General features: G+C 54.6%; 1 protein-coding gene across 22 annotated transcripts in view; it reads right to left on the bottom strand.

The window, feature by feature from the left end:
* INPP4A (inositol polyphosphate-4-phosphatase type I A) overlaps window positions 1-27,440 on the bottom strand; it is a 158,334-nt gene that overhangs the window by 106,608 nt on the left and 24,286 nt on the right. For 12 of the 22 annotated variants that reach the window (XR_003003115.1, XR_003003114.1, XR_003003116.1 and 9 more), the window contains exon 1: window positions 18,595-19,992. The exons of 1 other annotated variant lie outside the window; for it this stretch is intronic. The gene's annotated coding sequence lies outside the window, so the exon portion shown is untranslated. Of the gene's footprint in view, window positions 1-18,594; window positions 19,993-27,440 lie in introns of those variants that run through there. 9 more of the 22 variants (XR_003003124.1, XR_003003125.1, XR_003003122.1 and 6 more) reach the window with 4 other exon arrangements.

Genomic DNA, 27,440 nt, shown 5'->3' with positions numbered 1-27,440 from the left:
AAACAAGATAACATGTGGCTGTTTTCTCCAGCTCCTAAGTAGGCACAGACTGACTGGCAAAGCAGCTAAGAGCCTGTGGCTAGCAGTGGCCGGAGGGTCTCTGTTAGCAGGAAGGTGAGACCTCTGAGTGGAATGAGGTCACACCCGTGTAGGCCTGGCCACCCATCCACAAGACAGGTGTGCAGCAGCTGGAGTTTACTCGGCCACTGGGGTGGGGGGAGGGGGGCAGCAGGTAGGATGTGTGCTAAGAGGACGCTCACTGCAGCTCGTTACCTGTGCCCTCACATACCTTACACCATAAACTGCAAGATTTAATAGCAGCCTAAGTGTCTGTCAGGGAAACAGTAAATTACGGTTCAGTCATATGGTGAGATACCGTGCAGGCATCTGAAATGGAAATTACTGAGTTTATAACAACTTGACAAATGAAAACCTAAAACTCTAAGATCTACCAATAGAAATACACAGAAGCGCACACACACTAAATGGAGGCGATTGGAAGAAAACGTATTACGACGTTAACACTGGTAGACGGTGTACCGTGATTTTCTTTTTTATCACCTGGACCACGTTTCTCTAAACCCTTTATAATAAGTATGTAAAATTTTAATTACTGGAAAAAACGAGCCCATGTGAGGTGGTTTAGGACCTCCCCTCCACCCCTCCAGATTCAGCCAGAGGGGCTCTGCCTCAAATGTCTCACAGCCTCCCCCGTCTCTCATGGGGGGAGATGCACATCTCCTCCATCCCCAAGTCACAGGAAAACTGTCACACCTCAGACCCCCAGATCTTGGAGCAGTGGCTGCGACCTGGCTATCCCTGTACCGCAGATCCAGTGGACAAGAAGCTCCCGTGGGCCTGACCGGCGGGGACTAAGTGGGAGCCAAGGACGGGCACACACAGGAGGGAGGTGGGCGTTCAGAAGGCTGGGATCTCCAGGAGGGTGCAGTTTCAGGAACGACCACGGGAGAGGAGGCTGAAGGCCAAGGGCTTGGTGACGCCATAGGTCCCGCAGACACGGAGTGACAGGACGTCAAAGGCCGCTGCCCAGTCATCTCTGGAGCCCGGGGTAACCTGGAGTGATGCCAGAGGGCAGTGACAGGAGGTAGAGAGGATGGCACGTCGTGGGTCAAGGAGAAAGGGACCCCCAAGCCCACCTCGGCTAAGAAATGTAGGCTGTGCAGAGGAAGGAATCCATCCATTGCGAGGCCTCTGGCTCTCATGGGGGAACCAGCCACGTTGCAGTTACTGTGGGGAGACAAAGGGGCATCTGCAAAGGAGCAGAGGTGGGACAGCAAGTACTTCTTCTTTTTTTTTTTTTTAGATATTGATTTATTTATTTGGCTGCGCCGGGTCTTAGTTGCGACATGTGGGATCTTTTAGTTGCAGCATGCGTGCGGGATCTAGTTCCCTGACCAGGGATCGAACCTGGGCCTCCTGCATTGGGAATGCGGAGTCTTACCTGCTGGACCACAAGGGAAGTCCCTAAGCAAGGGCTTGTTTACAAAAGGAAAGGCTCCAGGCAGAGAGTGGAAAGGAAGAAAAGACTTCACGGACTGTCCATCTGTCGGACACATGTGTTCACCAGGCCTTGTCCGGCGCCACGCCATCCCTAGGAGCAGAGCGGCCTACAGGAAGGTGAGGAAAGCCCAGAAAAGGGGGGCACGGAGAGCAGGTCCAGGCTGCTATCTTTAGGGCAGGGCTCGTGAGCAATGTTACTGACGAGGTGTTTGGTGCGGAGACCATAGGCATGCTCTGGGGTAGAGAGAGCCTGCCCAGGTGAAGCCAGCTCTGCAGCAGAGGTAGACACAGACCAGCCTGTGCTCTGCACTGGGAACCAGGCTGGGTGCTGCCCACCCCGGCACACGGCCGCAGGGCAGGCAAAAGGATGAGAGAGGGAAGGGAGCATAATGCACAGGCCCCACCCTGAACTTGACCATTCCCGTACCGCCTGCGGCGGCAGGGAGCAACAAGCCTAATTTCAAGCAACAGCTGTTTCTGACCGTAAGTATCACAAGACAAACTGAGAAATAAATTGCTTCCCATCTCCCAGCACAAAAATATGTAAAGACTGGGTCACAAAATACAAAGAGTTGAGCGGATGGAAATAATAAAATGCAAACTGAAGCTGACGGTAACCTCAGGGTGAAGGTATGTAGTTTCAACTATACTGGAAATGAAAATGTCTTAAGCCGAGTGGAAATCCACCGTTATCGGTCTTCCTGTGCTTTTTCATATAAAGTAGCACCTACTAAATCGTTTTATCATAATAAAACATAATAAAGAATATCAAAAACCACTATCTGCATTATAGTTGGACTTATCTTTTTATCTTTTCAAAAAAGCAACGTAAGCAAAATAAAAATCTTTTCTACAGCTTAGATCAGAGGCCACATGTTTCTTTTAAATGGGAGGGTGTGCGCCTGTCATTTTTGATCACATCCCTGGATGTCGCCCACACCTGCCCACTGTCAGCACTGACTAGCTGCTTGCTGGCATCCAGCCCCCATGAGAAGCCCACTGAGGAGACATCCCCATTCAGGCAGGATGACGAGCCGGGGGAGGGGGCAGGGCCTCACAGCTGCCCACATCCTGCCCCTTGCTCCCTTCCAGGAGAGCCAGTTACACCTATCTAGAGGGGCCCACCTCTCATGTTTGCCCCCCACCAGCCCGCCCTCCTTGTAGGGCCCTCACCCCCTGGACCAGGTGTGACTGACTCTTGCCATCCATCAAGTCCCTCCCGTGACTTAACGCTAATGAGGTAAACCACACCTGTCCAAGATGGTCAATGGAACAATTTAACCTGCGGCCCCGGGGGGAATTTTACCCAGACCTCCAAAGGCTTAGCCCCAAAATGTGCTAACGTAGTAGCTGCAGGTGTAAAGGCAGAGAGGAAAGGGACCAGAACACAGGTTCCCTCACATCACCTGCTATGCCACTTCCTTAACACTGCTTCAGCTTGTTTAAACTTTGCACGTTTTTAAAGTTTAGAACATTTAAACACCACGTTGAACTATTAAGCCAGGGAAGGACATCATAGCCTAACTCCAATGTGGCAGACTCCTAATAAAGGGAAGAGGAAAAGCAAGAAGTACTGATGTTGAGACCTCTCACCAAAACACAAAGCGCCCAGCCCTGAGGAGGCGGAGGTGGGGCAAGGTGCCCCCTTGAGACCAGCCACCAGATGCTCAAGCCCAGCCAAGCAGCACACTTGCGGGCTGAGGCCGCTTCCCTCACCTGCCTGGGACTCTACAAGGCACAGTTTGCTGGGGGAATAGTCAAATGCTTAGAATCATCCCCATACACAAGCCTGCTTGCTGAAACTGTATCACCTGGAGATGCAACAGAGCCTCCCGTAAGTCTGTTCTTGAGGTTCAGTGTAACAAGATCGTTTCACACAGAGAGCTGTGGCACTAAATCACATGGGAATGGTGTCAATGAATCTTTATACCCAATCCCACGTGAGTCAGGTAAAACACAGGCCAACATTAAGCCAAATGCAGCTCCATAAAGAAACCAACACCGTCGCCAGGCCACTGGGTTATCCAGTAGCCGCTGGCGATCAGAAGAGATGACTGCAAACAAACAGGTTCCGGCTGACAAGTGACCGAGCTGGCTCTGATACACAAAACGCTTTGAGGCTCTGGGGAAAGGCACGCAGTTTCCCTCCCTCCTGAACATGTCAGGGGAAGACATCTTCCCCCCAACTCAGAGGGTCCCACCAGGTGCCCAGAGGCCCCTCCAACCCCTGCTGTTCACGACCCCTGACCTCTCCGCAGGGCGAGGGCTCACACTGAGCGACCCCGAACGACACCCACAACCTCGCAATGGAAGCACCAGATGCAGGAAAATTCCACTGGCTAAATTCTGTTCTGTGAGGAGCCCCACCTCCAAAGAGTTCTGAAGTTGAAAGGTGACGATCCGACTACCTAGCAGCAGGCCAGTGTGACCCAGCTAGCCCTAGGTCCATTCCCAGGCTCTCCTTCCCTCTCTCTCTGGGCCTCAGTTTCCTCATCTGCAGTGGGTTTATTATGGAGCCTCATCAGGTGGCTGGGGAGTCACAAACTGCTCCTTGGGGACACCTGGCACAATGCCCAGCACATGAGCCCACCTCTGGGGGTGAGACAGCGAGAGAGCCAGGACCCCTCCGAGGGGCTCCACCTGGTGCCCTGCAGAAACGGGAAGAAGGGTTTTCTGCTGGGGCAGAGCCTGAGTGGCTCGGCGAGGGGCTGCCCCTTGGCCAGAGGGCAGCAGGGCGGGCAGGGGCTAGGAGGGCAGCTCTTCAGCAAGACCCAGGCACCCCAGCCCCACTGGGCAGTCTGGGGGCAATTCCGCACACTGGGGCCTGGGGGCAGTTTCAGATCCAGATCCAGCCCGAAGAAGACCCTGAGGAAGGGGCCCAGCCCAGGGTCAGGCTGAAGGGCTCCAAAGACCATCTCATGGGAGAAGCTCAAGCCAAGCGGCCGACAAGAAACCAAGGAGACTGGGCTGGGCGGACGGGAGAACAAGTCTGTTATCCTTTGTCCAAATTCCATTTGCAACGGTTATTCGTTTCAGAGAAGCTCGTGCTTGATGACGTTTTATGTATCAGACAAGGTAAACCAGCGGGGACCTCCTCAACCGCACACGCTCTGTTCACGTGGCATCCTGCCAATCAGCCATACTGCCTGGTCCCAGACACAGTGGGTGACAGGCCTCCTGGAACACCTGAGAAGATCCTAGTTCATAAACAGCAGGGTCACGGCTCTGGTCCCAGTGGTTGGGACAAGCTGGTTCAGACCAGGGATGAACCAGCAGAGATGCCACCAATCAGACCATTCATCGATCTCTGAGGCTCCGTAAACTAGATCTGGCGTGTAATTCTTACAGCGAAACAGCAGGGCTCCTGGATTTTGACACCTTGCTCAACTCACTGTGGTGGCATAGTCCTGGGGGGGGGGTCACACGAAGCACACGCACGAGCTCCTGGCAAGAGCACGGCAGACTCTGTCTCCCCACCCCCATCAGAACCGCTGCCAACTAGAGCGGGCACAAGAAGCCCTCCCCACACTCCTGGAACTGGAGCTGCTATCAATTAGCACCACAAGAAGTAGCCCAGTTTAGGGAAGGTGATAAAAATAAGCTAATACCTTGAGTGAGGGGTGGAACAGGACCAAGGGCTCCAGGACAGCGTGAAGTACGGTCCACGGACAGGCAGCACCAGCATCCTCTGGAAGCTTGTAGGAAGCACCCCACCTATTAAAGCTCCCTGAGGGCGGAGCCTGCAACAAGCCTTCCAGGTGATCCCCAGGCACTGAAGTTGCAGAAGCTGCCTCTGGTCTGCTGTCTTAGAAAGAGGCCCCAAGCTTTGCACAGCTGTTTCCAATTAAGTCCTAATGCTCTACGAAAAATCAGACCTCCCTCCCTCTTTATGGAAGAGGCCTCCCTCTTTATGGAAGAGGCCTCCCTCTTCAAAAAACTGCAAATCAGCTCTGCAGCAAAAAGACAGGATGTGGGCTATGTCCACGTTCAGTGACAGCAGGACTGAACGCAGAGTGAGCCAGGCAGCGCAGAACAGTCAGCCGCGTCCCCCTCAGCAGTCCCTGCCAGCCTCCCACTCCCACCCAGCTCACCCAGTTCCCCCAGTTCACCCTCCCCTACAGGACCCCGCACCCTCTTCGCGGCCACATTGGTGACCATCAGAAAGGCCAAAAGAGAGGTTACCACATCTGGTGCAAGGGTGTGCGTGTGGGGTGTGTGTGGGGTGTGTGTGTGTGTGTGCGTGGTGTGGGGTGTGGTGTGTGTGTGTGTGTTTGTGTGGTGTGGGGTGTGTGTACACGCAACACTTGACAGCTGCCCACAGTTCACCCAGAATGGGGCTGGGGTCCGCCCGTCCCCGTGTGGACTCTCACTACAGCCCAGCCCAGCCCAGGGAAACCACTCAGCAGCTGGCCTGCAAGGGAGGCCCTCAGTTGTCTAGACCCCAGACCCCCTCAGGCTCTTGGGCAAATGACCTTGTCCTCGGGTCAGCGGACAAAGAACAGACATTGCCTCCTGACGTGGAGCGGTCCCGGGTCCCGAGCGGGCGGGAGGCCTTCACCAGCTGGGTCTGTGGGTTGGCGCCCGCCTGGGGCTGTCCTTTCGGGTGGGAGGGAGGACACTATGACACTATGACTTAAACACGGTGTGCATGACACAGAAAAAGGAAACACCCGCAAGTTAAAAAGTACAGCCTATTTTAGCTTTAAACACACATCCCTCTCACTGACAGCAACGTCCAAAACAGCACATCCTATTTTAGGAAGTTATCAAAGGCAGTTCCTAAATGGGCCACAAAATAGACCCACAGGACTAACAGAGGGTTATAGGAGCTGCAGGGCGGGGAGATGCTGCTTAACCACCCCTTACCGCGGCCCCAGTTCGAGGACCAAGAGACTGAGGCCCAAAAGCTAAAACGGCCGCCTGAGTCTTCCCGGCTCAGGCTCTACCCTCTACTTCCGATCCGCCTGCGCAGCTCCCAGCCACTGAGAGGCCCGGCCTCCACGTCACGGGGCCTCCAACTGTGGTCTTGGCAGGACGGGCAGTGGATGAAACGGGCAGTGGGTGGGGACAGGTGGGCATGGGGGAGAAAGCCCCCACCCGGCAGACTCTGAAGCTTTGGGCTGAAAGGACGGTCCCTAAGGAGGGGCTGGTGCTGCCACGGCCTTACTCTCTCACAGAGGGAGGGCAGTTCCCACAAGACCCCAGCGATGTCCTGGAGGTCCCGGCCAGGCGGAGCCCGCTGAATGGAGGACGTGGTGAAGCCTCGCTCGTGGGGCTGTGCTCTGGGAACGCCAGGTTCCAGCACCGCGGACAGAGAAAGGCCACAGCAAAAATGCCCCTAGAATTTGGAAACGGGGCCTGCAGCAGTCACTCGCTGAGAACTGGGACGCTGCGGGGTCCCAGCTTCCCCAGTCCAGGCAGGATGACCAGGACGTGCCACTGCACCTGCTCGGGACAGAGGTCAAGGTGGCGTGGGTGCGGGCGTCAGGTGCAACTGCACAGCCTGCATCCTGTCCCGGGAAGGGGTCCTGCCTCGTGGTCAGGGGCAGAGCCCAGGGCCAGGCCACCTGTGCTCGAGTCCTGGCTCTGCCTTTCAGGGGGCTACGCACAGCCAGGGGGAACTCATTTCACCTTCTGCTCCTCCGTTTCCCCTGACATGGGCGTAACCAGCAACCTCCCCCTCGGGCTGTTGCAAGGGCTAGATGATGCCAGCCCCATGAACTGTCCCCAGCAAACGTTACCAAGCCCGGCTACCAAGCCCAGCTGATGCCCCCAAGGCCCGGGATCTCCTCTATCCCTTCAGAAACAAGGTCCTGGAAGCACTCAGGCCAAGCCACTGGATCCAGGACAGCAGGGAAGGTGCTCTAAGTACCAGAGAACACGGGAAGTTTACAGCAGGAAATGAGGCCTTGATGAAGGTCAATAAATCTATTCAAAGTCCCCATTTAAAACCTGGCCAGGGACTTCCCTGGTGGCGCAGTGGTTAAGAATCCGCCTGCCAATACAGGGGACATGGGTTCGAGCCCTGGTCTGGGAAGATCCCACATGCCGTGGAGTAACTAAGCCCGTGCGCCACAACGTTACCGAGCCCGAGTGCCGCCCGCACGCCTAGAGCCCGTGCTCCGCAACGAGAAGCCACCGCAATGAGAAGCCCGCGCACCGCAACGAAGAGTAGCCCCCACTCGCCGCAACTAGAGAAAGCCCGCGTGCAGCAAGCAACAAAGACCCAACGCAGCCAAAAATAAATTAATTAATTAAAAAAAAAAAAAAAACCTGGCCAGGAAAAGAATGGGCCAGAGAAGCCCTATGAGAATTTGTGGGCAGCAGGAAGGGAGGGAAGGCGATAGTGACCATGCCCGGGTGATGGTGCACCAGGGAAATGACCTCGGTAACCGGGAACTCGGGGGTGGGCCCCGCTCCCCTCTGAAGAGCCGGAGGCCTCGCGGAACCCCACCCTCTGCAGAGCTCCCGCTTCAGCCTTTCCTCTCCACACACGTACTCAGAGCAGGGCAACAGTGCCACGGTGAGGGCCACCCTGACTCTGGGGCTGGGGACTGGACACCTGGGGGGAGGGGAGGGAAGAGAAGGAGAGGCTTATCCCCAGAGCACAGGATCCAGCCCAGCCGGAGAGGGTCCCTGCTCTGGGGAGCTCCGGGGTGCAGGCAAGCAGGGCCATCTCCACTCAGTGCGGAGCCGTGCAGACCGACCGCGAGTCCAGCCAGGAGCAGGTCACACAGAGCTTAGAGCTCAGTGAGTCACCACCAGCATGTGCGTCCCGGCAAGACCCGACCCGAAACCCAGGTGCTGTCTGCCTAACCTCGCTCTGAACAAGCGCCAACGCAAGCTCCAGGAGCTATCGAAACTCTTGAAACAGTTTCTACGCCACGAATCCTTGCTATCCTGTGCGCCCATTCTAATTAACTTCTCTGAAAAGTTTTGATTAAAAATATTTCAAGTGGCAAGTCTGACTCATTATATTAAAGAGAGAAACATGGGCAAAGTCTCCTGCAAAGAAGGCTGGTTACCACAAAGCTATTTGGAGTTGATTTTAGTAAGATTCTGCCTTCAAGTCCTGACCACCTGTGGGTGGATTAAACATTTGTGGATTAGCCTTGGTGTAAACGACGAGATAGTGCACTTGCGGAAGAAAATGAAAACCGTTTTAACTGCACTCCGCACTGTTATCCGGAATTACTGGCAACCAAGGGGGGACACACAGGGCCCCCTACAGAGGCCCGTCCTTCCCCACCACGGGAGCGCTGCTCCCCCGCCCCCTACCTTGGGGAGGGAAAGTTGGGGGGAGGGAGTGGACTGCAGAGCTCCTGCCCCACGCGGCCTGGTCCGCCACAGCCGAGCACAGGCTATCGGGGCCATTTTCAGTCGTGCCGTATAATATTGAGGCTGAAAGTATAAAAACACTATATCTGTAAAAGTTCAACATGCAATTTTAAGCAGATGAAACTCATTTTGTACTAAGTTTTGACTCCTTCGGCGGTATCGGTGATTTTGCTTTGTCCAAGGCCTAGCCTCGCTCTCCCATCTCATCTGTCATCCCGGATGAACAAGGGTTGAGTTTAAATAGTCGGGAGAGAGAGATGACTTTGGTACTTGAACCATGGGGTTTTAGTGGGCTCTCTGTAACCTGGAAATCTGATGGGCTAACTCCCTGGCTTAAATCCCTTCCTTGGCTTTCTCAGCACAAAGAGGATACAGTCCAAGGTCCTTTACCCCGGGGTGGGGGGCCTGCTAGCCCACCTACCTTCCCCAAGCGTGCTGAGGACCACACCCCCAGGCTGTTTCTCTAAGGCTCTCAAATATGCACCCTCCACACCTTTGCTCGGGCTGTCCCTCCCCTGATGCCGATTCTTGTCCTGCAGGCAATTCATACTCATGCTTCAGGACCATATTTAAACAGCAATTCCTCTGTGAAGCTTCTCCTGGCCAGAAATAAACACCCTCTGCTCTTTATGACACAGTCCTCTTGAAACCACAAAGAAAAAAACTTTAATACACTGTAGATCCCTGTCTCCCCTGAGCTCCTTAAGGGACTGAGTCATTTTCATCTTTAACGAGCACAAAGCTGACCCGCTGAAGGAGCCCCAAACAGCTTTTCTTAAATGATTAAATGACAGAAAAACTCACATTTTGCATCCCCAGTGCCCCAAGATAAACTCAGTACATAAGAAAAATTATTTGGGAATGTTTTTTATCAGTGAAACAGATTGCTTAAAAAAATGACTATAAAATAATGAAACTGATTTTCCTGCACTTCACTTAGGCGGATACTGATGGCACAATGTGAAGAAGGGCTGCAAACTGTCGGGGTGACGGCAGCCTGGCTGGGCGTGCAGCCTCCCGGGGCCCTGCAGTATACAAAGGGGCCAGGCCTAAGGTCAGGGGCCTGGTTCAGTCTTGGCTGTCACTCACCAGCCAGGAGAGCCTGGGTAGGCCACTGATCCGCCCTGGCCTTCAACATGATGTCTGTGGAGTGCAGGGCCAGGCAGTACCAGTCACAGCTCCCTGCACCCAGGGCTCTTCAGAGGCACTTCGATCTCTGCGGTATTTCCATGTTATAAAGAACACGGCACTGCACACCTCCAACTCCAGCTACTTTGGAGGACACCCTTTTGTGTGGGCGACCTGCTTAAAAGTACAAAACCTGCCACAGACCTCAGGCAGCACCTAGAAGGCTGGGAGGCAGCCCTCCCCGCTGCTCCGTGGACACCTAGCAACAGGCTGATCTTGAGTGCAGCCAGGTGATACCAGATTCTACTAATACGAAGAGGGAAGTAATAGGAGGCTGAAATGAAAACCACAAGTGATTTCATAACCCCGTGTAGACGGCTTTCCAAACAAGCCTTGGTAAACAAATGCACACTTCAGAAACATACATCTAGATGGGACAGACAGTGCCCCCGGGGCCATGCACAGAAACACCAGGCCTCCAGGGAGGGGAGCAGAAAGACCAGAGAGGAGCCATGGTTTTCCCTCCATACTCCTGTGATGTTTGAATGAGGCCACAGGTTAAGTAATGCCCTCACAGTGTGTAACTGTGTAAAGTATATAACAATCCCAAGAATCAAGGTTCTGGGTGCCGCCACCTGCGTGATGCTCGCATCCCTGACCTTTCTACTCTGGACAAGTTTCAAGGGACCTGTCGGGAGGTGCTGGGTTCAAGCCCAGCCAGTACCTGGCACCCTCCTCCCTCACCAGGGACCCCACCCGGGGCTCGTGCTCACCACCACCAAGGCCCCCCAGCTCTCCGCCTGTAGAGACAATGCTGCTGGCCCAGGAGGGGCAGAAATAAGCCTGGGTGGAGAGAAAGAGAAAATGGACTCACACAGGAGATGGAGAAAGAGGCCTTGCTGGAGCTGCCCACAGCCCAGTCGATACTCTCGGTTCCCACACACTCCTCATAGGGCAGGGAAAGAGGAACAAGCCCAGCTGGTCCTCAGATACCAGCTCAGCACCAAGGCCACAGTCAGCAGGAGCCCCCCCTCTCCCACCCCAGGGCTTCCAGAGCCATCCAGGAGATGGCTCCTGCCTCAATCACCCAACCCCGGGCCAGACCCTCGGTCACAGCCTGCCCGCATGGGGTGAACCCCAGACCTATAACCTGCTCTCCATGGTAGTCACACTGCGGGTGCCCGGGCACTTGTGGAGGCCAGGGGCAGATCCATGAACCGGGGCAACATCTTGGGGAGCTTCCACATTTATGGGATACTTTTTCAAAAAGTTTGCTGGCCACTGGGCTAAAGCATTTCAAGGCTACACAGTCCACTTAGCAAACAAACACCTAGCTCTGTCCCTGGTCCCTGAAAGCTCAACCTGAGGCTTTTAACCTGGGAGAAGCCACAGCACGGAAGGGCTTATGTGCAAAAGAACCTCGCCTTCCTCCAGTTTTAACTTCTCAGATGGCCTAACAGAAAGATTCCACACATGACAAGATACCATAGACATCTCAAATGTAAGTTTAAAAAAACACACTCCCACCTATTATATAATACCACATTTTCCCGATAGCTTAGTGAGATTGCCAAGTTTAAAGGAAAAAAAGGCTTTTCGGACTCAATTATTTTATCCCCACAGGGTCATCCGTTCTTTTCTCCTACACGTAGTGACTGTAGAATAACGAAGCAGTGTTTTCACAGGACTGGGGTCAGGCATCGCTCCTGCTGGCCGTCCAGGAGAAGCTACAGACACACGGGTGAGCACACTCGTGAACACTTGTGAGCACATGTGTAACACCCACGGCCAAAACTGTTCTCAAGTGACCTCAAATCAAAAGTTTGCCTAAATCGTCCTGGTCTCTAAGACCACAGATGGAGTGGATTGTCACAAAAATGAAACCCACACTGAAACCTATTCAAAGGCGGCCCATGAAGGTTCCTCTGGAAACGTCTCCCGGCTCCTCCCGCAGCACAGCCCTGATCCATGCCCGACCAGAGGCAACACCACGGGTGCAGGGGTGAGGCTCTGGGCTCCGGTCCCAACCGTGCCTCCAGATGGAGGGAAGGGAAAGGCCATCCACTCAGGGACACAGACTCACCAGGCGTGCCCTCCGCCCCCTTACCGCTCAGAACCAGTGGCTAGTGAGCCACACTGCTCCCCTCCTTGCTGTGGGAGGGGCCTGGGGGGGGTTGGTGAGGAGGCCAGTAGGCACCCGGGATGGGGCGCACCTGTGCCTGGCCAGCCCGCACAGGCCAGCTCTCCATGCCTGTAACACCCAGCCCAGAGCCGGGCTCCTTAAAATCCAGGGACACGACAAAGGGAAAAGCAGTCCTCTGAAATCTCAAGTGAAAAGTAAAGAGAAAAGAGGAAAGAGAAAAAGTTGAGGAAATCTTTGTGGAAGCCACAAATCTGTGCAGTAGTTAGTCTGATACTGACCCTGCCAGATGGGTTAGCACCTCACAGCCTCAGCCTACGTTACCCCTTTACATGTCTAAGAGGAACAGGACTGTAATCAACAACGTCATTAAGAAGGCTTTGTGGCTATAAATCCTGAGCCCTTAATGAAATATAAAGTAGCCCTCGCTCTCAAGAAGACAGCAGGGCTTCCCCGTAGCTGTCCCCCACCCCCTCCATCACCACACCAGGCACTTGGCGGGGGGGTGCACCCACTCACAGGACGCCTGCTGCCAACGTGGCCACGCCCTGGAAACACCAGCCTGGGCGTAGGGCCTCGTGCAGGGCCCCTACTGCGCCAACATCACGGTCCTAAGGCACCCAGGGAGACTGCCCAGGCCACTGGGGCAGAGCCTGCTGGGCAAAGTGGGGGAGGGGTGGAGACCCAATTTTACATACAGCCGTCAGGATGGGCCTTACCAAGAAGGGGACATTTGAGCAAAGGCCCAAAGATGCTATAAGAGAAAGTACGCCATGGAGGTGTCTGAGGGAAGAGGCAGAAGGGCAGGCCAGGGCCATCAGCCTGAGGCTGGCACAGGGACAAGAGGGGGAGATGGGGGATGCAACGTGTGGCCTCATGACCTCTGCTGTACCCAAGTGAGAAGCCTCTGGAGGGTTCTGAGCAGGGGAGTGAGCTGGTCTGACTTTGCTCAATGAAGCCCCCTCCGGCGGCTCTGCTAGAAACAGTGATGGGGCAAGGGCTGCCGTGGGGAGAGTGGGCACCCTGCAGACGGTGCAGTAATGGAGGCAAAGGCGGGACACACAGAAAGGAGGAGTGACTGTGCTCCGAAGATGCGGCAGGACTTCCTACAGAGCCGATACGGGCAGTGAAGTGCCAGGGACCACACGAGGTTTCACTGACAGAACCAGAAGGTGCGCGCGGGCCTTCATTTCACGGAGGTGGGGAAGGAGGCCCGCGCCTGAGTCTGGTTTTGGACACGTGCAGTCGGAGATGCTTCCTGTCAGGAAGGCAGTGGCTAGGAGGGTCCAGAATCCAGGCGAGACGTCTGGACTGGGTAAGTGTGTTTCAGAGTCGCCAGCCTATAAGTGATGAGTGAAGCACCAGAACGGATGATGCCACCCGCAAAGCAAGCAGAGAAGAGCAGAGGTCCCGGGACTAGGCCCCGGCAACGCCAGGAGGAGAAATCAGCCAAGGAGGGAGACAGGAGGGCGATCCCGAGGGAGGGGTGCTGGGAACTGAGGGGAGAGGCTTCAAGGACATGGGGGTGACGAGCTGATGCTGACAGGCGGCTGAGGACGAAGCCTGGGGACTGACTGCTGAGAGGCAATGGGAGGCTGAGAGACCGGGCGAATGGTGCAGACGCTGGCTGGTGAGTCTACAGGAGTGCTGGTTTCCGCAGTAACTTGGAGGCAAGGCCAGCAGCCGCGAGCGGGGTGCGGTGAGGTTGAAGAGAAAGTGTGAAATCATGGTCCAGGGCAGGGATCCACAAACTGCGGCCCAAGGGCCCAGTCCTGCCCACTGTTTGCTTTTGTAAAATAAAGTTTTATTGGAACACGGCCACATCCGTTTGTTTGCCTACTGCCCTTGACCATTTTTGCGCTACAACAGCAGAGTTCAGTGGTGCTGTGACAGGACTGGCATGGCCCATAAGGCCCCAAATGTTAACTCTCTGGCCCTTCTCAGGAAAAGCTGGCTGACCCCTGGTCTAGGATGGTGGGGAACCAGGTTCTGGGTGCCAAATGGTCCCAGTCACGCTGCAGCCGTGAATTCAGAAACCCGCCAACGTGGTCGTGGGTTCTCCAGCCACATCCCACCGTGTTGAGAAGCAGCCATAACCAGGACTGTGGTTTTACCAAGTGACAAGGAGGCCCTCTGCCACCGGCCCTTCGGTATGAGACAATCAGCCACGAGCCCCCAGCGCCCAGCAGAGCCCGCTGTGCTCAGCACATCCTCACCTACTTTCGTAGCCTCCGAGAGGTGGGGAGGACTGGGGCTCAGTGCTGAAGAGGATTCAGCTATGCGGGGATTCAAAACAGACTGGTTCAGTTCAAAAGCCCAAGTTCTAAACCTCTGGGGCCCAGCAAGCTCCACCCCGGCTGCCACTTAGAATCACCAAGTGGAAAAGGTGACAAATGTCAATGCTGGCTGGCTCCACCCCCCACTCCTTTACTGGCCTCCGGCAGAGGTAAGGGGGTGGAAAGCAGGCCTCCCTGCTCCTCAAAAGCCCCCGGTGAGTGTAATATGCGGCCAGGGTGGGGGACCTCCCATCACTGCTCTGCTTCCCTCCCTAACTCCACACCCACCCCAACAGTTCCTCTTCCCAAGAATTCCCACGTCTGTCCTGTCACGAAGGCTCCTTCTCTGCATCCCAGCGAGGCCTCAGGAGGCATCCGCCCAGCCTCCCAGGCGGCGAGTCCCCAGTGACCGGGGTCTGCAGTGATGAGGTCTCCCCGGCCTTCGACGCCCAGCCATGAGCTCTGCGTCTGGTCTCAGCTGAACTATGTCCCCTTGCGAACCCAGGAGACTTCAGTCCTGCACCATCCAGACTGTGGCATTTCACCTTTACAAACTGAAGTCTCGCTGGGTTCAGGACCAAGACCATGAAAAGAGAGACGCCACAGGTCTTCAGAGCAGAGATGTGAGCCGCCGGCCTCTCACTGCACAGAACTGACTCCAGTTTGGGTTTTATTCCCCTTCCTTCTTTTTCCCTCCCTGGCAGCACCTTTAAATTTTCTGTTTCCTTTACCAAGACATCAAAATTGGGGTTTCTAAGGCTCTCACCTCCTTACTGTCCAGCCTCAAAATTTTACTATTATCTCACTTACTTAAGAGTTACCACGTGTTACATTAGTTCATGGTCTCACTGCATTAGAAAATAAACAAAGCACTATCCCTGATGAAAAGTTTTAAATCTCAGTTCTAGAATTCCACAAAGGTGAAGGTAAACTTATGGGCAGTTCAACCAACAGGTTGCTTTCCAAAAGCCCATGTATAAGTTACTTGGAACCTAGAGAATATTTCTCTTCATATAAAATCACCATTAAGATGGGACTTAAGATTCCAAGCTAAGAGGCAAATGTCTATTTAACAGGTTTGTTCTTTTGCCAATTTAAAGTAAGAAAAATGTTATAATAATACAAGAAAATCAAGTGTGGGTTTACATGTGCATCTAAATGCAAGACAATCAAATGTGAGTGTATGTGCGGGGATATAGGCAAAAATGCTGTTACTTCAGGAAGAGAAGCTTTACATCAAGTCCACAGAAGTGAGTCCACGGGGCTGAGAAGAGCCTTTCTGCTCACTGCCAAGCGGGGGGATGCTGATGATTCTGGGTCTCCCCTCCGAGCCACCGCCCCACGTGGGACTGCCACCAGCACTGCTGGCAGGTCTCAGGCTTAACTGCTAAAACAGGGAAGGGCAAGGAGAACGGAGCTACACAGATGGAGAGGCCAAGTTCACAGAGTGGGGAACAGTAAACAGACAAGGGGGGAGGAGGAGTGTACGAGGCATCCGCGGTGAGTATACACAGGGTTGTGAGACAAGGATTAGAGAGAGAGAGATGGGAATAAGACTGTGGTTCCCCATCAGAAAGGATGCAGGAGGACACTGTCACCTGCTGCCACCCCAGTCACCCCGTGAGTTTGGTGGCTGGTCTATCAGCAGGCTAGGCCTACCTGGTGTAACTTTGTGAGGGGCTTTGTGGACAGAAAGACCTGTGAGTCCTGCTCTGCCACTGACCACTGGGCGGCCTCACTTCTCTGCGCCCCAGTTCTCTCACCTGCAAATGGGAGGACAGACGCGTATGATTCAGGGCGTATGAGAGGAAGCCGTGCACAGCAGCCAGCGCTCGGCAAGGCTCCAGGAGGGTGGGTGGCTCATGAAATCAGTGACAGGGGACGTGCGTCACCCCTCTTGAGCCGACAGGCCCCGGCGCACAGTGAGTGCTCAGTAAGGTCAGCGTACGAAACCTAACAACACAAGGTCCCTTCCTGCCCAGCCGGGAGAGGAGGGAAGACTCGGCGAGGTGGGCAGGGGCCGGCCTGGGCCTGGAGCCAGGGAGTCAGCGGGAGACCAGAGCCCGCAGGCCAAGCAGCTGTCCACCTGAGGGCTGGGCAGAGGCCAGGCCTACACCGGGAGGAGAAACCCCAGGCCCAACCCGAGCGGGGGCTCAGTGCAGAGAGGGGTAGGAAGCAGGCCCACTCCCTGGGGAAGGAGGTAACTGGGCCTAGTCAGTTACCAGGGACCTGAAAGCCATCAAGTGCGGGACTTCGGGGACCCATGACCAGCCACTGAGGGGACTGCAAGGACCTACGACAAGCAACTGAGGGGTCTTGGGGACCCACGGCCAGCCACCAAGGTGGGGGAGAAAAGGAAGATGAGCTGAAGACACAGATAACTGACTCAATTCTGGTCTCCCTCTGACTCCGTGGCTCCAGATTCGGGAACAGGGACCACCATGAACTTCTTATTATTTTTAAATTAATTAATTATTTTTTATACAGCAGGCTCTTATTAGTTATCTTTTTATACATATTAGTGTATATATGTCAATCCCAATCTCCCAGTTCATCCCACCACCACCACCCTCCCCCTGGACCACCATGAATTTTCATGTTATTTATACCATGTAAGTATAAATAAATATGTAATAGAGGCATATCTATCCATCTTCAAATCAAAGACGACTTCTCTCAGTCCACAATCGGGAAATGACCTTCTAGATGTCTGTCCTCTGGCTCCCCTCCCCGCAGGGCAGGAGTGGTAGGTGCTGTCTGCTATTCTTTCCCTTTCGCCCCCTTGACATCCTGGCACAGGCAGGCATTCAATAAATGTTTGTCACATCAATGAGTCAATTATTTGCACAAATCCCAGTGCACTATTTCTTCCGGGTATTAACACAATGCCTCCTTAACGTCACCTGGCCTTGCTCATGTGACTTCTCCTTGCTGGGACCAGGAACTCACACTGAACAAGGACCCCTCACACAGACCCTTGCTGGGCCATTTCACCCAGGTGATACCATCTGACCCTCGGGCTGTTCTGTCCTCAATTCACAGATGAGGACAACGAGACTGCCCAGGGCCACCTGGCCACAGTGAAACGAACTCACCCATCAACAAACGTGCCCCTAGCGAGGTGCCGCACAGGCCCCTGATCCGAAGCTCTTACTTTTCCAAACCAATGTAACACAGGAAGACGACAGGACTTATCTGTTCATTGAGTGCATGTCCAGCAAACGGCCCTCCTGCAGGTCCAGGAGAAGGACGAACCATGGCCGCCCAACAGCCTCAGCCGTGCCAAGCCTGGGCTTCCTCATTCTGTCTGCTGTGTCGGGCAGTGCCATCCTCACCAGGCTGCCGCACCACGTAGGAGGCCAAATAGTGCCCCCCGCAAAGATGTCCACGTTCTAAGCCCTGCAACCTGTGAGCGTTATTTACATGGCACGGCCTTTGCAGATGTGATTAAGTTGAGGATATTGAGGTAAGAAGCTATGCTGGAATATATGGTGGACCCTAAATCCCCATAAATGTCCTGAGAAAAAGGATGCTAAGGAAGATCTCAGACGGAAGAGAAGAAAGCCATGAGACGGAAGCAGAGGGAGGCACAGTCACAGAGAAGCAGCTACACAGCTGGCGCTGGACGGAGGAGGGGGCCGTGAGCCAAGGAAAGCCGGCTACCATCTGGACAAGGCAAGAAATGGATTCTCCTCTGCAGCTACCATGGCCCTGCTGATACCCTGATTCTGGCCCTGTGACGCTAATTGGGACTTCTAGCCTCTGGAACTGTAAGAGAAAGAAATTTCTTTTGTTTTAAGCCACCAAGTTCATAAGAATGTGTGACAGCCATCCTAGGAAACTGATACAGGGGATGAAGTGGGAAGTATGAGCGAAGCCAGCAGAACAGGGCCCGGCACACAGCAGGAGTTCGAGAACCTCAATCCGTGAAGGACGGTTCCTGTCACCTCCCTGGACCATGAGCCAGTCCTTCAAGCTACGCAAAGAGCTACAGCCTTATGCTGCAATGAGCCTGACATTTAAAAACCTCCTTCACATATACTGTCTCTCTTGATTCTGTCTCAAGAGGGAGTTTCCAAGGCTGCCCAAACTCTTAGCTCATCCTACATAAAAATAACAATTTTGCCACAGGCATTTGTCTTAAACACCCAGTACAATAACTCAGCTATTCCACGGGCGGCCTTTGCTGACCTCTCACAGAAGACCTCAGGCATCGTGAGCTGTGATCAGGGCCTCCTAACCTTGAATAAACACAGCAGAAGCGCTCCTCTCAGCCACAGGCCCTGCAGCTGCCAAAGGAGGGGCTGGAGGCGGGTCCCCAGTGTGGGTGGGCCCCGAGAGCCCTGCCCTGCGAACCCGGGAGAAGGGCCAGCTGGGCCAGCAAAGGACCGGGTGGTTAACATCTGGCCCTCTGTCCCCTTCTCTCCATCTCTTCAGCCCTGGCTCCGCGGCCCCGCTCTCGGTTTTCCTTCTTGAGGGGTGGGTCCCAGTGTTGAAACACACGATGTGCAATAATCCCACTTCCTCTGGCGCTGGCAGCTGCCCTCCGGGCTCTGCGCGGATGAGGCCCGGATGCTGGAGGCGCCTCTGCCCTCCCCCTGCCCCCATTCAGGGGCCCCGCCACTCTGTCTCTGGCCTGCATGAGATCTGAAGACCATCCCTCTCTCACAGGCTGCGAGCAGCCCGCCACAAAGGGCTCAAGGCGGAGCCTCGAAACCTCAAGGGTGTCTTAATGAAAAAATGAACAGAAAGAGGAAGCCCATTGGCTTCCTGAGAGCAGCCCTCTGAGCTGTCTTCTTTGCACCCGTTCTCGTCTGACCTTCTGCACGGGTGCAAGGGCTGGGCTCACTCATGGGAGACATGTGCCCTGGGCTCCTGACAGGACACCACCAGGGCAGACAGGGGACAGCAGCAGGTCAGGACCGAGCCAGGGCAGAAGGAGGCGCCCCTCGGCGCTCCTCAGCCTGGCAGACCCCAGGGACTCAGGCCTAACGTCCGCGCGCCCCTCACTCCCCTCGGAGGGCTCACAGCTTGGCCCTGTCCTGCGAGACCCCACCTGGGTCTTGTGCGCAGCCTCCCAGACACACTCCTGGGACGACCCTGAGGGGTTATCACCACGTCCTGCTCCCTGGAGCACCCCCGGGCCATGCGGCCACCGTCCCCCCCTCCTTGTGCCTGAAACCTCGTACGGGAGGGAACGTGAGCAGGCAGGTAGGTGTCAGCAGCCTCCGCCAGCCCACCTCCCGGGCCTGAAGGGCAGCCTCACAGATGCCCCTGCCCACACGCACCCACTCCAGTGGTGAACTGCCAGGGCCGCCTGGCAGACTCAGAAGCTGACGGCGACCACCCAACATGACTCCAAGTCGTCCGTATGTACAGTGCCCGTGTCCGGATCGTTCCCTTCCCTTCCAGACACACAGCGTGATGGTGGGAGCGGCTGATACCCTGGGAGGGCACAGCCAGGACCAGCGTCAGCCAGACACCACCACAGCCAGAAATCGGCTCGATTCCCCAGGTGCTGTGCAGTCCTGGGCCCGGCTGTCAGAGATGTCCCTCCAGAACCTCTTGTAGCACCTGCTGCTCAGCCCTGCAGTGGGCCAGGCAGAGGAGTGCCCCTCAGAGCCACTGTTCTTTTTTTTTTTTTTTTAATTTATTTATTTTCGGCTGAGTTGGGTCTTTGTTACTGCACGCAGGCTTTCTCTAGTTGTGGCGAGCAGGGGCTACTCTTCGTTGCGGTGTGCGGGCTTCTCATTGCGGTGGCTTCTCTTGTTGCGGAACATGGGCTCTAGGTGCGCGGGCTTCACTAGTCATGGCTCGCGGGCTCTAGAGCACATCCTCAGTAGCTGTGGCGCACAGGCTTAGCTGCTCCGCGGCATGTGGGATCTTCCCCGACCAGGGCTCGAACCCGCTCCCCTGCATTGGCAGGTGGATTCTTAACCACTGCGCCACCAGGGAAGCCCAGAGAGCCACTGTTCTTGAAGCTGAGGTCCAGGTAGCCTTGACAAGCCTCATTCAGGATGCTACAGACTCGTTTGAAAAGTCTGTGTGTGACTAGAAGGCGATAATTCTAAAAAGCATATCTTACAAATAATATCTAAGCAAGAAATAGTTACAGGCCAGGTGAGAATAGGAGGAAATGCGGAGGAATGTTCAAACGTCATCTAAGCCCACGCTCTCCTTCCAGCCAGGGTGATACTCCATCCACCCCTCAGAACAGGGTGGGGCAGTAACCACACTCGTGCCAAGCACGGGCTGGAAAGTGCCCACCACGCATCAAGAGAGCTCTGCTTGAAGAATCTACAGTACAGCCTGGCAGGGTGACCCGGCGCAGCTGAGGCAAACAAGGAGAAACTATGCTCCCACGTGCAGAGGGTACCAGGATACAGTCAGGGGATAAGGGGAGGCCCCAGAGAGCACGGAGCGCGACAGCACCGGTGCAATAAAAAGGTAAACATGAACATATTTACACATAAAACATACACACACTCGGCTGGCTTGTACACAGAATACCTGGGGAAGAATACATGAGAAGCACATGGCATTGGTGGCTCCAGGGAAGGGATCTGGGTGGCTGGGGGATGGGGCAGGAGGCAGACTTTATCACATATCCTGCTGAACCTTATAATTTCTGAACCATGGAAGTGAACGCCTATTGGAAAACATAACACAGGATGTCACCCCATTTGTCAAATCAAGCTAAGAGCAGGCAGGTTTCGAGGATTCGCACCAAGTGACGTTAGTGCAAGGATGGGGGACTTGAGGGGGCCGTACTCTGGGGCACTGTCACCCCAGCAGGTGGGGGAATGGAGGAGGGGCCGTGCCGGTTTCTGGCAGTGACCCCCATCACCCCTCTAGCATCAGCACCCCTCGCTCTCTGCCTTCACTTCCCTCCTCCCCAACTGGGCGCCTTCGTCTGTGTCTTCCGCCGACTATGTCACTGCAGTATACGGCACAGGGACATGTATGCTCCGAGTCCCAGAGCCCAGAATCTTGGAGACCGAGCGTGCCTTAGCAGACGCAAGCCAAGCCCTGTTCCTGTAATCGCTCACTACCAAAGCCCCCTCCCCGGCCTCTGGCCAACGGGCTCGACCATGTTTCACGGCAGCTCCACGCCCACTGCACAGAGACCCCACGAGGTCCCAGGGAGAGCGTGACGGTGGAGAACGGGGGGCCACCAAAGCTGCCGCTTGTCTGTTTCATCACAGGGAGAGGACCCTGAGACACTGTATCCACTTCTAGGAACACATATCTCTGGGGCTCTGCATACCCCAGTGCTTCGTCTCCCTCACAGCCCAGTTTTCACAGGCGGTTTAGAATATTCTTCCCTGGTGCTGGTTTCATTTCTGTCATTTCAGAGACACGGCTTCACTGCCACCACTGCAGGATCTGGGAACATCCTGCCTGTGGTTGGGCACTTCAGCCACCCAGCATCAGGCCCCAGAGCTGGGCAGGGCTCAGGGAGCTGTGGTGCCCACGCCTGCTGGCCCAGCCCTGAGCGGAGACCAGGAAGCCAATTTTGGCCCACGAACCTGATTAGTGCACAGGGATGGTCATAAGAACACTGCAATCTAAGGACCTTCTCAGACCACAGAAGACTAGGAGTTGCTTTTGTCATGTAAAATGATAATGATGATTCAACCAACCAACCAATTAGATACAAACAAAACAGAATTTAAAAGTCTGATAAGGGACTTCCCTGGTGGTCCAGTGGTTAAGACTCCACGCTCCCAGTGCAGGGGGCCTGGGTTCAATCCCTGGTCAGGGAACTAGATCCCACACGCATGCCGCAACTAAGAAGTCCACATGCTGCAACTAAAAGATCCTGCGTGCTACAACTAAAGATCCCACGTGCTATAACAAAGAGCCGGCACAGCCAAAATAAATTAATATTTTTAAAAAAACAACTCTGGGGCTTCCCTGGTAAAAAAAACAACGAAAAAAACAACTCTGAAGAAACTCCGGGGTGGGATGAATGATGTCCCGAATCTTGAGCCAGTCCCGCCCCTCCTGAGCCCCCTTCCTGACGTGTTACCCCGTCCTGCCCACACTTCTCTCCTGAGCCCCCCAGCTCGAGACACCACCCCCAGCCTTGACACAAAACTCCTCTCTCCGTGAAGCCCTGTGATTCCCCACAAGGCCCAGGAGAGGAGGAGCCCCCCTTCCTGTGCGCCCTACCCTCCCGGCTTCTCTAAAGCCCCTAGGATTCCACTCACAACCCGGTGCATGCGCAAACAGAATTCCTCTTTGAGGTTCACTAAACTTAGGAAGCAAACATCCAGGCTGGCCAAGCCCTGAGGTGTGGCTCCTTCCTCCCAGAGGGCAGAAGGGCCTTAGGTTCCAGCCAGCGGGGCGAGGGGGCGTGCGCTGAGGACACGTCAGGTGCAGGGGGACAAGCTGACGGGCTTGGTTTCACCTTGAGAACTTAACTGGGACAACCACGGGCTCTGGGCTCACCTCCCTTTCTTAAGTTAGACTGAACCCCAACTTGACCTCCAGGTAACGGGCTATGTTCCCAGGAGAGCCTGAGGCTTTTCTTTCACTTCTGACATTGGCGTAGTAGCTTTTTTCTTTCGTTCATTCAACAAACATTGATTACACACCGATTCTGTGCCAGGCACTGTAGGACGCTCTTGGGAATAGAAAACTGAGCTCTTGTCCCTGCCCTGAAGGATGCTGATGTCTTAGGACACCCCAGATCTGCTGTGTTCACTGGGCATGTCCCTTGAGAACAAGCTTCACACTGGTGAACACCATGTGGGACATGACATCCCCATAAAATGCAGTAAAGCAGAAGTGCACCTCTTAAGCAATTCCTCCAGACCCTGAAGGAGTTACTGTTAAGGAACTACACACCAGGAAGGAGAGGGTAAGGGGACCTCCCGACCATGGGGCTCAGGGGCCCCAGCCACTCAGCACTCCCCACACCAGCTCTTCAAGGTGCCCAGAGCAGACTATCTTACTTTGATGCTGCTTTTCCTCTTAGCTGCCCAGCACTCGCCCGCCTCATCTGAACCACAGTTGCCTACACGCCGTTAAAGTGACCATGCCACCCACCCTCTCTCAGGCCACTCAACCTGGGGGGCGGGGGGGGCAGAGAGACCCACACCAGACACTCAGGGTATCTAGTTCCCCAGCGTCAAGGTTCAGTCCCTGACCAAGGACCATATCCTGCGCCCCCCCCGGGTGCTCCCTTCACACTTCAGTGTCTCTGGGCCTGTGCTGTTGCCGTCTGGAACTCAGATGTTCCCCAAGTGCCACTATGTCCCTGGCAAGGGTTACCAGGTCGGGGGCCACACGACCTGTGCTGACAGTCCCCTCCCACAGGCAGCAGTGCTCTCCAGGACTCCCGCCTCCTCCACCCTCCTCTCCCCCAGCCCACCCCGTGACAGCGCCTGCCCCTTCAAGAGGGGGAGACGAAACACGGAAATCAGAACCACCTGCCTCCAGCGGGGCCTCACTCTCTGCATTCACACTGCATACTTAGGGCGTCCCAGCAGTCTTTGTTTCCTCTGAAAAACACATGCAGCATCTGGTCACCGGGGCACCTGTGGAACGGGAAGGCAAGTCGCAAATAACACAGGGACGGGCACACCCGTGACGGGAAGGAAAGGTAGTTCGATGAAGTTCGATGGTCACCTCCCACAAGCAAAATATTTCACCCACAAACATGAAAAAACAAATTATGTTTTTACTGAGAAAGAACTGGACAGCAAAATAATCTGGGAGATCAGCACCAGCTCAGGCAGCTGAGATGCTAGGGTGAGAGGAAAGACGCCCAGTTCATCCACTGCCTGCGGAGCTGCCCCCGGGAGAGAAGACAAGAGAGGGCCTTGGGGTAGTCCTTGCCTTTTTTAAAATGCGAAGTTAAAAAGTCTTTAGAGGCCAGGAACAGCTGTTATTACACATGAGCAGATTTCCATCATTAGTTCTGGAAACACAAAAGGAAGTTCCTGAGTTCAGGAGCACCAATTCAGGGAGTGTTTCTGGTAAAGATGCTTGAATACGTGCACATCCAGACCCCTAGCCCCCAGGGATTCCACTCAACCAGAAAGCAACGCACGGCCCTTCCAGAAGCTCAACTTCCGGGGGCTACTGCCTCCTTGCAGGGGGGTGGGGAGGGGGAGGGGTGCGTGGGCATGCACACGCACGCACAGTGAGCGTGTATACACGTGTGCAAGCGGCAGGCGTAAGCGCACGCCTGGCTGGCGTGTGAGCACACGAGAGGTGTGAGGCGCGGGCTGCACACGGGCGTTGGGCTGGGGTGGGGGGAAGGTGAGAAGAGCAGCTGGCCTGGCCAGCCTCACCCAGGTGTGCAGCAGGCACACGCTACGCCCCGCGGCTGGTGGCACAGGGAGGCCCCCGGCTCCTCTTATTCCTGGGTCTGCCGTCCAACCGTCCGAGAGGCTCTGAGTGTAGGCACTGCTAGCACATATATCCTTCTTAAAATGCAAACGCCTCCAAGAGCAGAACACAGTCGATTTCGCTGACACCTAGAGCTATGGGATCCCTCTCATCGGACAGAGAGCGAGGCACTTGGGATCACCCTTCTGAAAGGAAAAGCAGAATGAGGAGGGAAAGAGGCAGGAGAGATACAAGCAGACCCAGGCGTCTCTCAACTCAGCTGGCGAGGCCGGCCCTCCCCCAACCCTCTGGGGAGGGGGCATGTCCGTGGCAGGCTCAGGGCGAGGACGGCTCTGGAGAGAGAAGCTCTCTGCCTCTCCCAGGCCCTCCCACTCCAGGCCTCTTCCCACTCAGGGCATCTCGCCCACTGGCCCTCGCCTGGATCTCACACCCTGCCTGAAATCCCCACGCCCAGGCAGCCCTTGCCTTCTGAACACACGCATGGGTCCAGAAACCCCGAGGGAGCTACTGGGGAAAAGCAACTCCAGTCTGCGGAGCTCAGCACTGGCCCTGAGAACTCAGATTAGACTTCTACCATTTCTGTTCTTTAAATGAGGAAGTGGAGGCACAAAAGGAACAGTGACCTCTTTCAAGCTCGAGTATGAAGGCCCATGTGGAAGTGAGAAAGGTCCTAAGCCCTTGAGTTTTTAGTTAGATGCCCACGCCTGGTTTCCCCACAGAAATTTTGCCAACACTTTCCCAACAAGCACAAAAACTCATCTTTCAAGACAGATAACCACTCGCAGGCAAGACCCAGCTAGGTGTGCCTCCGATGTCCATTCTTCCCTTCCTCCTTGGAAACAGGCCCAGGACCCCGACTCGGTTGGCATGGGATTGCGTGCCTCCTTGGCATCTAGGTGTGGCCGGGGGTTCAGCTCTTGCCAACAAGATACAAGGACAGAGCTCGACGAGGAGTTCTCAGGAAGTCGGCCTTCCTGCGGCCTGGTGTCTGGAACGCCCACGAGCTCGGTGTACCTCTAGCCGCCGTCCTGGTCCTGGACGTGAGGCCTGGGCTTAGGGATGGTAGGGCACAAGCTCTGACTGCCCAACTCCAGACCTCAGTAGATAAAGAGAAATAAATGCCTACTTAACTAAGCCTCTTTTCCTTCCGATTCGTTCTGTTATTCACGACCAGATGTCAATCCTAACAATTTTACCATTTCTCACTTATTCCCAATGGTGGAGAACGCCACCATCCTGGAATGCTGAGAGCCGGGGATAAGGAAGGACACTATTTTAGACTTAAGTTCATTAACAGTCCCATTTTCCCCGCAAGAGACCTTTAAACAAAGCGTTCTCAAGTTTACCCTGGGCTCCAGGCTAGGGTGAGTACATTCTCACAAGACCTTATGAGCATAAGAAGATTCACTTCGTTACAGAGTTATTTCATAGAACAGTTCCTTCCTAACGCAGTCAACACTTATAATCCTAAAAAAGCTATAACCAATCCTACTTCCAGGCCTGCCCCACTACCAAGCTCAAAAAGACTTAACATACTGAATTCCTGTTTACCGCCCCAAACATTTAATAGCTTGGCTTGCATATTCAGTCCCGACAAATCTAGGTTATGAGGTAAAAATAGCCCCTTTTCATTCAGTACAGTTAGTCCACTAAACTAGGTTCACAGTCTAAGCCATGGGCTGCTGGTTGCCATGACAAACACTGGTACAACGCTTAAGAGTTTATGGAACAGCCAACCTATGGGTCTCTAACACTGGTCAGATCCTGTCACGTCCAGTTCCAAGGAATGATACAGCGATTTATGGCCCTGGAATTTGATCATGTCTCATCTAATCCTGTTTGAAATGAGTCACACCCACTACAGCTTAGAACCCTCTTGGCCATAGAAGGGGCTGAGGCTGCGCTGGCTGCTGCGACGAGGAACGAACCTGCACACCAGACAGCGTGACCTGATGCCCTGAGAGCACACAGGGTCACAGCCCGATCGGCAAGTCCCCAGTGCAAAAGGCTTATGTTGTCCCGGGTTAGGAACTGATGGAGATTAATTTTAAAACCCGGATCTTCTTAACCAAGATGGCGGTACTACTGTCACGGAAGCGTTCTTTCTCTTTGAGCCAGTGAAACAGCCCTGCACAAGGCCCCTCACTGCTTCCCAATCCACCTGCTGGCTTTTCTTCTGTCTTTGACCAATGAGGTGAATACCTAGCTTGGTAAAGATATTTGACTAATTAAAGAAAGATTAAGTAATTAAGTTGACTCAAAATGCAACGATCATCCTCCCTCTGCTGAAGTTATTCAAAATACCATAACAGTTCGAAGGCACCTATAATGATAATCACAAAACACGTGTCTTGAGAAATCACACGCAGAACACCAACTATTTCCAAGATTATTTTTGCTATCAAGACAGGTTCCTGTTCTCACGGGCTCAACGGCATCTCAAGGAGACACACAAGGGCTTCCCCGGTGGCGCAATAGTTGGGAGTCCGCCTGCCGATGCAAGGGACACGGGTTCGTGCCCCGGTCCGGGAAGATCCCACATGCCGCAGAACCGCTGGGCCCGTGAGCCGTGGCCACTGAGCCTGCGCGTCTGGAGCCTGTGCTCCGCAACGGGAGAGGCCACAACAGTGAGAGGCCCGCGTACCGCATTAAAAAAAAAAAAAAAAAAAGGTGAA

The sequence above is a fragment of the Neophocaena asiaeorientalis genome, unplaced genomic scaffold (assembly GCF_003031525.2).
Source record: "Neophocaena asiaeorientalis asiaeorientalis breed wild unplaced genomic scaffold, Neophocaena_asiaeorientalis_V1.1 scaffold114, whole genome shotgun sequence".
NCBI classification, from domain to species: domain Eukaryota; kingdom Metazoa; phylum Chordata; class Mammalia; order Artiodactyla; family Phocoenidae; genus Neophocaena; species Neophocaena asiaeorientalis.
Note: the sequence above shows the minus strand (reverse complement) of the source record. Positions and strands in the feature narration are given on the sequence as shown.